The 14,196-nt window shown below is 38.9% G+C and overlaps 1 protein-coding gene across 3 annotated transcripts in view; it reads left to right on the top strand.

Annotated features, from left to right (window-relative positions):
* The window catches only part of NCOA1 (nuclear receptor coactivator 1), a 366,502-nt gene that overhangs the window by 52,444 nt on the left and 299,862 nt on the right, over positions 1-14,196 (top strand). The window lies entirely within an intron of this gene.

The raw sequence follows: 14,196 nt of genomic DNA, 5'->3' as shown, positions 1-14,196 counted from the left end.
ATTTATGAAAATATAATGGGCATGTGGACTAGTGCATTCATTCGGGAGAACAATCTACCCTTACCATGAGAAGTTGGGTGAGAGTAACACTTATGGCCCTGTAATCCCCCTGAGTGGCTCACCTCTGTGTATAAGGGCAGCTTTATGAGGATGTTCACTGCATATAGAGAGTGTGCAGCAACCTAGTATCCATCTCTAGGGGAATGGGTAAATAAAATATGAAGAATTTTTGTCACAAAATACTCTGCAGCAACTGGAAGTGATGAATTAGAGATACAGAGAGCAACATGGATAGATCTTTAAACATAGCCTTGAGTAAATGAATAAGACATAACAGTATCATAGAACGATTCCATGTTGGCTAATTAAAATCACATTCATGGAAAATAACCCATGTATTTATCAGAGATACATACCCATGGAGGACATATTTCAAACATGTCAGAAGGATACATATGGAGTAGGGATTGGGAAAAATAACAATATAAGAGAGGGGCCTTATCCAAAACCAATGATGAGAATGTGGCTTAATCATCTCCAGCCTAATTAGAAACATAGCAAAAAATGCCATTCTTTACCCCATAGTTGGAATTGTTCCACTCACCCTGCTTGCTATCATGGTGTCTCTCTTTTTTTTAATTGTTCTTTAGGAGCCCATGGCTTTTCCTAAACTCTGTTCAGTGATATCATGGGTAATGCTTAGAGTTTAGGTATAGTTTGCAAATATCCTTTTGTTCCTTAGATTTTCCTAGTCAAATTAAGTATTAGATGTGAATATAAAGTAATGAGTTTTAAACTTGATCCAAATGAATGTTATTTCTTCCAAGTACTCATAGATTCCACCAGTTCTGCCAATGCTTGAAACATTTTTGGAACGTGTGTGTGTGTGTGTGTGTGTGTGTGTGTGTTTGTGTGTGCACGCATGCACAGTCATTTAAGGATCAGCCGAACTTTATATTATTTAAAAGCCTGGCCTTAGTTATCTGGTCACTGTCCACCTCTCCAGCCTCATCTCCTTCCAGTCTCCCCACCTTGCCCACAGTGTTCCAGGGACATGTGCCTTCTCTTAGTCTCTGCTGCACGTGAAACTCATCCTTGCTTGGGGCCTTTGCAATAGCTGTTCCCCTTGTCTGAGATGCTTGTCCTTCTGATCTTCCTTTTCCGGGTGGGCTCCTTCTTGCCATTCGGGTCTTGCTTTAATATCATATCCTTATGGGCTTCCGTGGTGGCGCAGTGGTTGGGAGTCCGCCTGCCGATGCAGGGGACACGGGTTCGCGTCCCGGTCCGGGAAGATCCCACATGCCGCGGAGCGGCTGGGCCCGTGAGCCGTGGCCGCTGAGCCTGCACGTCCGGAGCTTGTGCTCCACAGCGGGAGAGGCCACAACAGTGAGAGGCCCGCGTACCACACACAAAAAAAAAAAATTAAAAAAAAAATCATATCCTTAGAGAAGCTCTTTCTGTCACCCAACTAAAGAGCCATCTAATGATGTGCTCTGCCACCACCCTGCTTTAATTCTTTCCATTGCCACAACTTGAATAAAAGTTGTGTATCGTCAGTACCTAGAAAGGTGCCTGCCACATAGTAGGTGCTCAAAGGATGTTTGCTGAATACATTGAAGAGTATGATTAACTCAGATCTCTGTGCCTGAGGTCCAGAAAACAAGCAACATAAATATAAGGGGTTCGTATAGATTCTTTCTCCCTTGTTAATTTATTACAATTAGTTGTTTATTCTTTTATTATGTCACTTCACACTTTACTTTGTACCACATATGTCTATTTATAAATGTATCTATTTCTCCTACTAAGTTGTGGGCTTCTGAAAAAAATGAACTGTGTTTCTAAAATTTATATCCCTTAGAGGACTTAGCACCAAATTTTGATATTCTGAGTACTAGATACATATTGCTATCAGATTGAACTGAATCTGAGTGGCGTGAACAAGTGTGCGTGTGTATATATGTGTGTTAAAGAGAGCGTGTGGGAGAGAACACAGTTGTATGGGCCTGTTTGGGTACTTTTTGTGCCAATGATTTTTAGACTGATTTTGAGTGTCTGCTTACATTTAGAAAGTGCGTATTTGGACAGAGGTCAAATTTCTGGACCATGTAGTCGTAATAGCCTAAATTCTGTAGGACAAAAAGCAAAATAGACAAATGGGCAAATGGAAGTAAGGTCATATACTTAAGGTGGCACATACCCATTTTACACAATACTCTTTTCTGTACAAAAACAATGACATTAGGGAGTTAAAGGGGGGTAAGACGACAAAACCCAGGGTTACCCCAATATTTAACTGGAGTGGGTGGAGCAGATAGATTGTGAGTGACTTGAGGACTGACCCTGTGTCCTGCAAATTTTTCTCTGCACTAGTTAGCACAGCGCATAATGCATAGGAAATGCTTAACAAAAGTTTGTTAAATGATGGATTAAATGAAAAGTGGATACATGAACAGTAATGAGATTGATTTTTTATATGACTCATAAATTGGCTCAGAGACCATTGGCTCAGGAGGAACTCAATTGAATAGTTCCAAAAATGTGGCATTGTTGACCTAAGTGTGAAGTCTCTGTAGAGTACATATTTATCTGTAGAAGTGGCATTACTCTCCATTGTCACCATCTTCCAGTCTCTCAGACTAGAAACGTTACAAGCTTATATGAGCCATCTACCTTACTTTTCTTCCACATCTAAGCAATCATTAATTCCTGCTAGATTTACCATTACCTTTTTGCCTAATTTCTAGACAACAGCCTCTTAATTGGGATCTGGGCACAAGTACCCCTCCCCTTTGCAATCAATCCTCTCTCAACTCTCCGAAGTTATCCACCTGTATTTAGTATAATAAACAAGCTGGACTTGGGAGGACTTGAGCAAAAAGCAACTTTGTTCTATCTTATAACTGGCCCTTTAAAACTGCTCTCTCCAATCTTTCTTCCCTACCCAGGGGTATTGAAAAGTTCAGTCCAATCTAATATGAAAACTTCAACTTCTTATCCCAGTTAAAGTTCTCCCTTCCACTAGTGTGGGCCTCAACCAGACTTGCAAACATATGGTGAAGAGGCGGGGTTCACAGTCATTTCTTCTCTTTTTTCACCTCCTCTTGCACTAGCTGAGCCCAGGAGAGAGGAGGGATTAGAGAAAGAGGCATGGTCTTCAATAGCTCTTGCAGTTGTAAGAACAGAGCCCTCTGTGAGTGGCAGATCTAACGGGTGTTTCTCTGGTGGGGTGATTTTGAGGATTCATTTAGAGACCCTTCTTCCCTGGGATATCCTACTATAGCATTGCCTAGACAATACCCACTTCAGGTAGGTTCTTAAAATTCCTCCCTTATCACCTGGATTCCAGCAGCCTCCCCCACCCCTGGCAGTGTCTCCGTTGTTGGAGTCATCTAGAAGGGCCTTGTCGAGTCTATAGGATAACTCAAGTCCAACTCTCTTCCTCATATCCTCATGACACAGACTTCTATATTGTTTCTGTAGTGAAGCTTGTTCCCTCTGGGACCCACTGGCTTTGCTCTGATGCCCCAGGTGCCGCAGTCTGCCTTTTGCTAAAGACTTTTTTTCCAGTGGAATCACTCGATCCCTTCTCTTAGCCTTCGCTTGCAAAGCCTGGAGGTGTGTGAAGATCTAAACATGGTAGAGCCAGCTCTAGGCATCTCTTTGCAAGTCTTGCCTAGACAGTCTTGTATCTCACTTAGGATGTCTATGAGTGGAGAGAGACATAAACCTACTGTTCTCAGCTTTGGAGCCTCAGCCAAAACCCTGAGAAAGGAAGAGCCCTATTTTAACATGCTGTTACATTCCTTTAAAAACATCAGATACCGTTTTGTTTTGTTTTAATTAACTGTTCTAAGCTTACAAGGCTTGATTTTAAAGTCCCAGAAAGACATTTTAGCAAGCTAAGTAATGCATCCCTGAAACCCCATTATTTTGCAAATGAGAAACTAAAGCACAGGAAAGTTGATTGATTTATGGACAATCACACAGATAGTCATGACTGACCAGGGCTTGAACCTAGATCTTTGGCCTCCAAATACTGTGCTCTTTCCACTACATTATCCTGTTTAACATGCTTCTCCTTAAAGAGGACCAGAGACATTTTCTCTTGAAATAAAGCTATCTATATGTGAAGGACAAATGAAAATAATACATACTTTTAACAACTTTCAAAGTCTACAAACTGGATGCTGTGATTATGGAGGATTTTAATTTTTTTGGCTTACCTATATTTTCTAAATTTTCTGTGATGATCATATATTTCTTTTACTATAAGGAAACAATACATACAAAATTATTCTTTTTAAGTATAATTCTCTATTATAGGAAATAATTCTGTATAAATTAAAACAAAATTGCATCTATATACTTTTTGGTAAGTCTATTTGAGTAGAATAATAAGACCTGAGTTAGGGAATTCTCTGGCAGTCCAGTAGTTGAGACTTGGTGCTGTCACTGCCGTGGGCCTGGGTTCAATCCCTGGTTGGGGAATTAAGATCCCAAAAGCTGTGTGGTGCGGCCAAAAGAAAAAAAAATAAAAATGACCTGAGTTACAGTCCTGGAGCTACTTAACTACATGACCTTGAGTTAGTCATGTGACCTCTTGGGGAATCATTTCCTCAAATGTAATGTATGGAGCCTGGACTATATAAAATCTAAGATATTTTTCAATTCTGAAAATAAAAATTATTTCTTAAAAGCCTTATGAGGAGCAATTATGAACATTTATATGAAAAGTCTCAAAATATAAATCTCCATGTAAATTTATGGTAATAAAGGACCATGGTTTCTCATCCTTCTCTAAAATGGGCCTTCCAAGCGAATGACGTCAACCTTGTTAGTTTATCCAAGCAAGGCACCCTGCCCCTGTATTTACCCTGAAGGGCTCCACTCGTCCTCAAGTCCCACCTCCTCCGTGAAGTCTCCCTGACTACTCTAGCCCTCCCTGCCACCCCTTCCAGTTCCTACAGACTCTGAGCCTGCACCACCCCGTCATTTGTTGCTCTTCTCTGTTGCACACTGTGGTTCCTTGTGTGTTAGATTTTCTTCTCCAGCACGTTGCCTGCATTCAGCAGCTTCCTTTGTTGTCCCTGTTTCCCCCACTACTGCCCACAACAGGCTTGAGCACGCAGGGCCTCCTCCATGCACATTTGTTATTGAGAGGTGTCCCTTAGGAGGAAAACTATCTGAAAGGTCCAATTAGGGACTCAAGCGATGTGGGGTCCCTGGCTGTCTTTGGAACAGGGCGCCATCCTCAGCCAGTCTTGGTCTAGAAGCAAATGAAATTGATCCCTTTTCCTCCAACTCCCTTTGGGTCTTTCCCCTCTCCGGCTCTGGACAAGGCTGACTCTGGGTTACTTTCTGCTGCTGTCACTTCCTGGAACTGGACCCACGGTTTGGACCTCTTCTGGAAAAGGGATCATGAGTCTCTCCTTACACTGCTGGCTCCAGGTGACCTTCCTTGGGCCAGGCCGAGGGAGTAGAGTTGTCCAGAGCTCTGAACTATCTGGCGTATATTTTGGGCCTCTTGGCTGAGAAGGCCAAAACACTCATGGTGAGCTCTGCTGATTTTTACTGTCTCGCAGGACCTGGGGGAAAGGAGGTGGGGCCCCCTCTCTGCTGTCTCTAATTGGCCGTCTCTTTTACGTTCCTCTTCCACCCTTCGTGCCTCCTCTTCTCCCCTTTCTCCTTTCCCTAACCACTGCCCTCTGGCTGTCTTTCTAACTTTCTGCCTCACTTTACTTGCCTCTGTTATCTCCTCTTCTTTCCCACTGGGCCCAGCTCTTGCCCTCTCTATCTGTCAGCCTACCTTCCTGTTTCTGGTTATTTCCACTGTCTTCTCTGCCCACAGAGCAAAGAGGGGGAGACAAAGTGGTCACACTCGTGTGTGCCAGACTGGAAACTAGGGGATTTCGATACATTTTTCTCATTCTGAGAGCTAGACTTGTCATTTTAAGATGGGGAAACAGAATGATTGCATCAGCTGCACGTCAGAACCTGGTCAAGGGTCCCAACAGGAGTTGTCTTACAGCCTGTTGTGCTGCACCGGCCGGGAGGCAGTGGAGGTGCTGGTACTGGGGTGAGATGTCACAGGAGTGGTGGAACTCCTCCGAAGTAGGCCACATATGCTCTGCTGTACAGTTCTGACTCTCTGATAAGCCCTTCCGAGCACAGTGCCTCAAGTCACACATCCAGAGTGAAATGTGGGTGTTCTAATCGCTGAAGAGAATACTTCATACTGCTCCTTCAGCACATAGCTGCCTCTCCCGCGCCAGGAACCGCAGGGAGCCTATTGCTTCCCATCCTGAACTGGTTCCAGAAGCGTTAGGTGATGCTCAGTACAATTTTCAGTTGTTATCATATGAGGCCCTTAGAGACGCTTCTCAGTTCTAGCAATTAGCCGCACCGGGGTCAACCAAGTGTTCTCAGCTCTAATTAACAGCTGTGTTGAATCTGGGACACATACGACTCCTTTGGGGATATGCTCTTCAAACAGAAACAAAACCGGAATATCAAGCTCTTTCCTCCTTATCAGAGGCTATGAAGTCTGAAAATTATTGCTGAGGGTATTCTTAATAAAAATTCCGGGAAGCTGAGTGGCTTCTGGGCTGAATTATGAATTTAAAGGTAAAAATATCATCTCGGCTGTACCATGAAATTATCCAGTGGGGCTCAGCAGGCTCCAGGGAGTGCGAGGGGGATTAGGTGCCTCCCAGATGCACGCCCAGAGCTCAGCTACACCCAGCAGGCTACATGATATCATTGCCACATGAATCAAAGGCTTGCTCTCTGGCTTCAGAAGGAAAAGGAAAAGGAACAGAATACTCTGTGTTGGGAGTCCTGCCCCAAGCGGGAACTATGCTGATGCCTGCTCAAGTTGTTCTCTGGGTTTGCTGGCTTCTTGCCCTGCCTGACAGCTGCAGGAGTTCTGTAAGAAATCTGAGGGAGAATTTCCTCTGCAGCCATGACTGAGACACCCAGGATCAAGAGCTTTGCAGACAGAAAAGACATTACCCTTCAAATATCCCGAGTCATCTATTAGGGTCAATAAGCAGCCGGCAAAAGAGGACAGCTGGCTGTCCAGCCCCGGATGGGGAAAACGAATTCCCCTGGGAACCAGCCAGTTGCATTTTTCTTTACTAACTGATGGCAAATGTACAGAGGCATTTAAAAATAAGTATATTTTAACACTAGAATGTTTCAAATGAATAGAAATGTACAGAACAATGCTGATTAACAAATACTAACTTTGTGCCATACTTACTACTTCACATATTTTTCTAAATAATTTACATATATGTTCGAATCTTCCCCCGCGTTCTCTGGCCTTACTCACCACTGGTGTCCGGAGGTTGATATGTATCTTCCTTTGTATCCACATCCAAGGGTATGTATTCTTACTACACACGGATGTATCCATAAGCAATAATGTCCTTCTCTCTGTTTTTGAAATGTATGTAAATGGTATCATTCTGTACCTCTCCTTTTGAAACATTTAAAAATGTCTCTCAACATGTTTCAGAATCATCCACATCAGTACATATAAATCTAGTTCATTCATTTTAATTTCAGAGACAGATTTTATTATATGACTGTTTCAAAATGTGTGTATCCATTCCCTTATTGATAGACTTTAAGTAATTTAAAAAAATTTTAATCACAAACATGTCTGCAGTGAATAAGCTTGTACATGTCTCTTGGGGAACGTATGGGAGATAGTTTTCTTTAGGGCAGTGGTTCTCCAAGTTTTGCTCTCATAATTCTTTTACACTGTTAAAATTATTAAGGACCCCAAATAGCTTTTGTTTGTGTAGATATATCTATTGATGTGTATGGTGTTTAAAGTTAAAACTGAGAAATTAAAAAAATATTTATTTAACAACAAATCCATTGTGTTTAACATAAATAATGTGTTTTTAATGAAAAATAACTATATTTTACCAAAAAAGTTAGTGAGAAGGTCATTGTTTTGCATTTTGCAAATCTCTTTAATGCCTGGCTTGATGGAAATTATATCTCCTTCTGCATTCAGACTGTTACAATATGTTGTCTTTGTTGAAATATATGAAGAAAAATAGGCCTCACATAGGTATGTAGTTGGAGAAGGGAAGAGTATTTTAATAACCTTTAAAGATAACTTTGGATACTCTTCATCAAAGATACTAAATCAAAAGTCAATAAATAATAGTTTCATAAAGGTTGCAGTGTGGAATCTGAAATAGTGTCAATGAACTTCTCATACTCTGTTACACATAAAACCCATTGATCTTTCTTGGTCATTTGGAAAACATTGCTTCACTGAATTATATGTCTTACAAACATCGACAGATTTCATTATACAGTATCAAAAAAGCACATTTATTTATATTACCACTGACTTCATCATAGAAGTTTCTGAAAGCTGGGAAACTCTCAAGGTCATAGTAGTGGATGTTAAGTTTTCCAAAATTCTAACTTTTGCTTGAAAGCTCAAAATTTATCATTGGCAACAGATGCAGTCAGTTTCTTCCCTTGAAGTGACAGGCCCACTTTGTTCATTTATGAGAAAATGCCTGCCAAAATCCCAAGTCTGAATAACCATAGTTTGTCAGTCTTTCTTTCAAGTAGAAATGGTGTTCCATGAAAAAAGCAGCTAGTTCAGCTCATAGCTCAAAAAAAGAATTAAAAAAAAAAAAAGCACAAGTGTTTTTCCGTGAGAGGGAACCAACTACCCTCATGTACAGAAACGTTTTATGCGTATTTTCCATTTCATCTTGCAGGATATTAATATTCAAAAGACATGTACTCCAGAGTTGAGCTTTATTTAAGAAAATTTATTAATTTTTACTGCTTCATCAGTAAAATTCATAAGTACAACTGGGTGATGTTGATGGTGATGATGATGATGGTGGTGGTGATGATTTTATTTCAAGTGCCTGACAATAAAAAATACAACAACAACCAGAACAGTTTGGGACCACAGCCTTAATCTGTGCTAAATCACCAGCATTTTACCCACATTTGCTTTTGCATCATCCTTGCAAGCAACACCACATTGAAAAAGGCAAATGGTACCGAGTTTAGATCTAAGAGTGGAACCGCTGGGGTCTAGGATATACATGTATTCAATTCTACTGGATAGCATTGAATGGTTCTTCAGAGAAATTGTGCTCTCTTAGATATCTACCAGCAGTGTATTTCTCCACAACCTTGCCAACATGGAACTTGTCTTTTAACTGTGGTTTTGGTGTCTTGGTACAGAGGTTTTAAACTCTGTTTTGAAGTATGCCCAGAGCATTTGTTCTTAACAAGGCCTGCCCTCAAGAGAAACTGTTTTACCAGAGCCTAACTGACTGGGGTTTTACCAGAGACCCACTAACCTGAAGGATGGGAAATACCTAACTCCAGCCCCTGCTAACCTTCCTGTCTCACTTAAGGGGGAAAAAGTAAAATAAAACCGAGAAGCACTGGTGAAGGTCACAGCCCAGGGGGCAAGGCTCACTAAAAATCTGGGACCTAATCATAGGCTATAGAATATTCCTATCTCCCTACCCTTGACCACCACATCAATAAGACCTTTGTATAATAACAGGAGAACACAGATGGAAGAATTGTGTGTCTCAGACGTTATTTAAGAAGTCTCTAGAGAAACCTAAAGACAACAGGGCAGACAGAAACAGAGGAAATTTTAGCCTCTGACACCTACAGTTACAGCAAATGGTAACCCCCAGCCAGATAAATATAAAACTGCACCCCAAAGGTCTATTTACCTCAGTTCCTTTTATTTGTATATCATGTCTGGCTTTCAACAAAAAATTACAAGGCATACTAAAAGACAAAAAAACACAGTCTGAAGAGACAGAGCAATCGTCAGAACCAGACTCAGAGACAGCAGAGGTGTTGGAATTATCAGACCAGGACCAGGAGTTTGAAACAACTGTGATTAACATGCTATGATAGTTCTTTTCTTTGGTTCCAATTCTTTCACATTTTATTTGTTTCTTTCACAGGACCTCCAGGACGATGTTAAATAGAAGTGGTGATAATGGTCGTCCTTGTCTTTTTTTTCTGAATTAAAAAATGCTTCTAAACATTTCACTATTGACTATAACGTTTGCTTCAGGTTTTTGATAAATACTCTTTTTCAGGGTAGGAAGTCTCCTTCTATTTCTAGTTAGCTAAGCGTTTTGTGGTTTTTAAAAAAAATCATAAGTGGATGTTGAATTTTATTGAGTGTTTTTCCTGTATCCTCTGAGATGATCATGTGGTTTTCCTTCTTTAATTTATTAATGTGTTGAAATGAAATAATAGATTTTTTTTCTTATGGTAATTCATCATTGTATTTGTGTGATAAACCCAACTGGTCATAATCTTTTTAAAAACTACATTCCTGGGTTTGGATTGCTATTATTTTGTGTAGGAGTTTTTACATTTATGTTCATAACCAAGGTTGACCTATATTTTCCTTTCTTGTACAGTCATTGTCTGGTTTTGGTATCAAGGATACACTAGCCTCCTAAAATGAACTTTCCATTTTTCAGTTCATTTTCTGGAAATGAACTCTCCTGCAAAATAATATGAACCTCATGTATTCTTTGTGGTAGATTTAACTACTATTCCATTTCTTTCATAATTATAGAACTAGTAATATTTTCTATTCTTCTCAAGTTAAATTTAATAATTTATCTTAAAAATCCATGTCATTTGTTTTCAAATTTATTGGCACTAATTTGATTGGAGAATTTTATTATTGTAATTGTATCTTTATATCATTTCCAATATTGTTTATTTGTACTTTCTCTTTTTTTTTTTTTTTTTGCGTTACGCGGGCCTCTCACTGTTGTGGCCTCTCCCGTTGTGGAGCACAGGCTCCTGACGCGCAGGCTCAGCGGCCATGGCTCACAGGCCCAGCCGCTCCGCGGCATGTGAGATCTTCCTGGACCCGGGCACGAACCCGTGTGCCCTGCATCAGCAGGCGGACTCTCAACCACTGCGCCACCACGGAAGCCCCTGTACTTTCTCTTTTTTCATTGATCAACCTTACCAGAAGTTTGTCTACCATATTTTATTAAATCTTAGATATTTTACTCCATTAGATATTTACTCCATTCATTTTCTAATATTAATTTTCATACTTCTTTTAAAAATATACCTATGAAGCAATAAATTTTCTTTTTGTGCTATTTGTACTACGAGTTTGATATGCAATGCTTTCATTGCCATTTATTTTCTATGTATTTCATATTCATAATTATACTTTGAAGACTAAATTAATAAAAGTGTTTAAAAATTTCCAAACATTAAATATATTTTTATTTATTTCTAACTTTATCATATTGTACTCAGAAAACATGGTCTATATATAAATTCTTTAGTGTTTGTGAAGACTTCCTTTGTGGTCTTATGCATAGTTAATATTTATAAATGTTTTCTATATAACTTTATAACTGATCTTTAAAAATTATGTATTCTATAATTGTTGGGTGTAGTGTCCTCTACATGCTCATTAGATTGAAGTTGTTAAGTCAGTTATAAAAATCATCTGTATCTTTAACTAAATTTGTGTTTGATCTTATTGTTTCATGTGTGAGAAATGTTAAAAACCTCCCAGTGTTATAGATTTATCAGTTTTCTTCAGAATTTTGTCAAGCTCTGCTCTCTATATATTTTAAGGCTAAGATGTTAGGTCTGTGTCATTCTCATGACCTAATAAATTCAACCATTCATTTACTGAGCACCCACTATGTGCTAGGCATTGTTAAAGACAGTGAAAAAACAGCATGGAACAAAACAGAGAATGATTCCTTTTATCATTGAGTAATGATACTCTTTATCACTAATAATTCTTTTGCTTTAACATTTACTCTGTATAATAATAATATTGGTGTGCCAGTTTTTAAAATATGCATAATTTCCTGGTATTTTATCATCCCTTTGTTTTCATCAGCATATGGCAGAACTTTGTTCTTTTAAAATCCAATTTGAGAATTGCTGACTTTTAATGGAGAGATAGAATCCCTCTTCTTTTGTTTTAATCACTAATATATTTGGTATTAATTTTAGCAAGTTATTTTATATTTTCTCTATACCCTGCTCTTTCTTTCTCTTTTTCTGTCATCTACTGTCTTGATTTTTTAAAGTCCTCTTCTTTCCTCTGTTGGTTGGGAAGTTATATAATTATATATCTACACTTTTAGAGACTTTTTTTTTTGGTTATTGTTAATATTTAACATGTACAGTTGTCTTAGCAATGTTTAAAGTTAACCAAGAGTTCTATCCTCTTCCCAAACAATGCATAGGCCTTAGAGTCTTTAAATTTGGTCACTCCACCTCCCATTGACATGTTATTCTTGAGTGGTATTTTATTTGTACTTTGTTTCTAACCCCCATCAGTCTTTAATGTTACCAATGTTGTTTTCACAAATGAATATTTGTATAGATTTAATCCACATGTTTACCAATTTACCTCTCTCTCTTTTTTTTTTTTTTTTTGCATCTCATTTCTTCGCTTTTGTTTCAACATCTTTCTTCTGACACTTCAGGAAGAAGTAACTATCATAGGTCTTCCAGTGATAGCCTGTGAGTAATAAACTTTCTGTTAGTCTGAAAATGTCTTTATGTTAGCCTTATTTTAAAAGATACTTTAGTTAAGTGTATAACTTTAAGTTAAATAGTTATTTTCTTTTAGCTCTTTGAAGATATTAATCTAGTCTTTAAGATCCTATTGTTGATGATGAGAAGTCTGCTGTCAGTCTAATAGTTATTCTTCTGTGGTAATATGTCTTTTGCCTCTGGTTGCTTTTGAGACTTTCTCTTTATCTCTGGTATTCTGTAGATTCTTTCACCACCATTTGACTGTGTGTGGATTTTTTTTTTTTCCTTGCTTGGTCCTTCAATGTGATAACTTACATCTTTCTTTAAGTATGGAAAAATTCGATCTGTTGGCTCTGAGCATTGTCTCTCCCCCTATTTCCTTCTCCAGGGACTCCTATTAGAGGCATCATAGTATCTTCTCATTGTATCTTCTCTCTCTTAGCTTCTGCCATGCATTTTCCATCTCTTTCATTTGTCTGTACTACATTCTGTGTGATTTACAAAAATCTATTTTCTAGGTAACAGATTCTTTCTCACCTATGTCTAATAAGCTGTTTAACATACCTTTTATGCTTTTTATTTCAGTGATAATAATTTTTACTTCTACAAGTTTTAAAAGAAAAATCTGCCAGATTTTCTTTTTTTTATTTTTAAAGATTTAATTTTATTTATTTTTGGCTGTGTTCAGTCTTCGTTGCTGTGCGCAGGCTTTCTCTAGTTGTGGCAAGTGGGGACTACTCTGCGTTGTGGTGCGCGGGCTTCTCCTTGCAGTGGCTTCTCTTGTTGTGGAGCAGTAGTTGTGGTGCATGGGCTTAGTTGCTCCGCGGCATGTGGGATCTTCCCAGACCAGGGATCAAACCTGTGTCCCCTGCATTGGCAGGTGGATTCTTACCCATTGCGCCACTGGGGAAGTCACGGGAAGTCCCCTGCCAGATTTTCTTTATTGTGGTTTCTTTCCTTTCTTGTATATCTTTAACTATTTGTTTAATTCAGATTTCACCAGTGTGTGTGTGTGTGTGTGTGTGCGTGTGCGTGTGTGTGTGTGTAGTTTTATGCAATCTTATCATATGTATAGCTTTGTGTAACAACCACCACAGTGAAGATACAGAATTGTTCATCACCCTGAGGTTCATGCTGCTCTTTAGAGCCATACCTACTTCCCTCACTCATCCACCCTGTTCTGAACCCCTGGCAACCACAAATCTGTTCTCTATAATTTCTATAATTTTGTTATTTCAAGATGCTATATACATGGATTAATACAGTATATAACCTTTGAGATTAGCTTGTTTCATTCAGCATAATTCCCTCATGATCCATCCAAGTTGTATGTGTGTTAATAGTTTACTCCTTTTTATTGCTCAGTAATATTCTATGGTATATACCATTGTTGTTTAACCATTCACTAGTTGAAGAATATCTGGGTTATTTCCAGTTTTAGGCTAATATGAATAAAGCTGTTATGAGTATTTCTGTACAGGTTTTGTGCGAACATAGGTTTTTATTTCTCTGGAATAAATGCCCAAGGGTTCAATTGATGGGTCATATGTTAGCTGCATGTTTAGTTTAAAAAGAAATAGCCAAACTGTATTCCAGAGGGGCTATATCATTTAATATTCCTAG

The sequence above is a fragment of the Aethalodelphis obliquidens genome, unplaced genomic scaffold (assembly GCF_003676395.1).
Source record: "Aethalodelphis obliquidens isolate GAN/ISIS:26980383/991018 unplaced genomic scaffold, ASM367639v1 scaffold12, whole genome shotgun sequence".
Taxonomy (NCBI): Eukaryota; Metazoa; Chordata; class Mammalia; order Artiodactyla; family Delphinidae; genus Aethalodelphis; species Aethalodelphis obliquidens.
The sequence above is the reverse complement of the archived record's forward strand: the minus strand, read 5'-3'. Positions and strand labels throughout refer to the sequence as shown.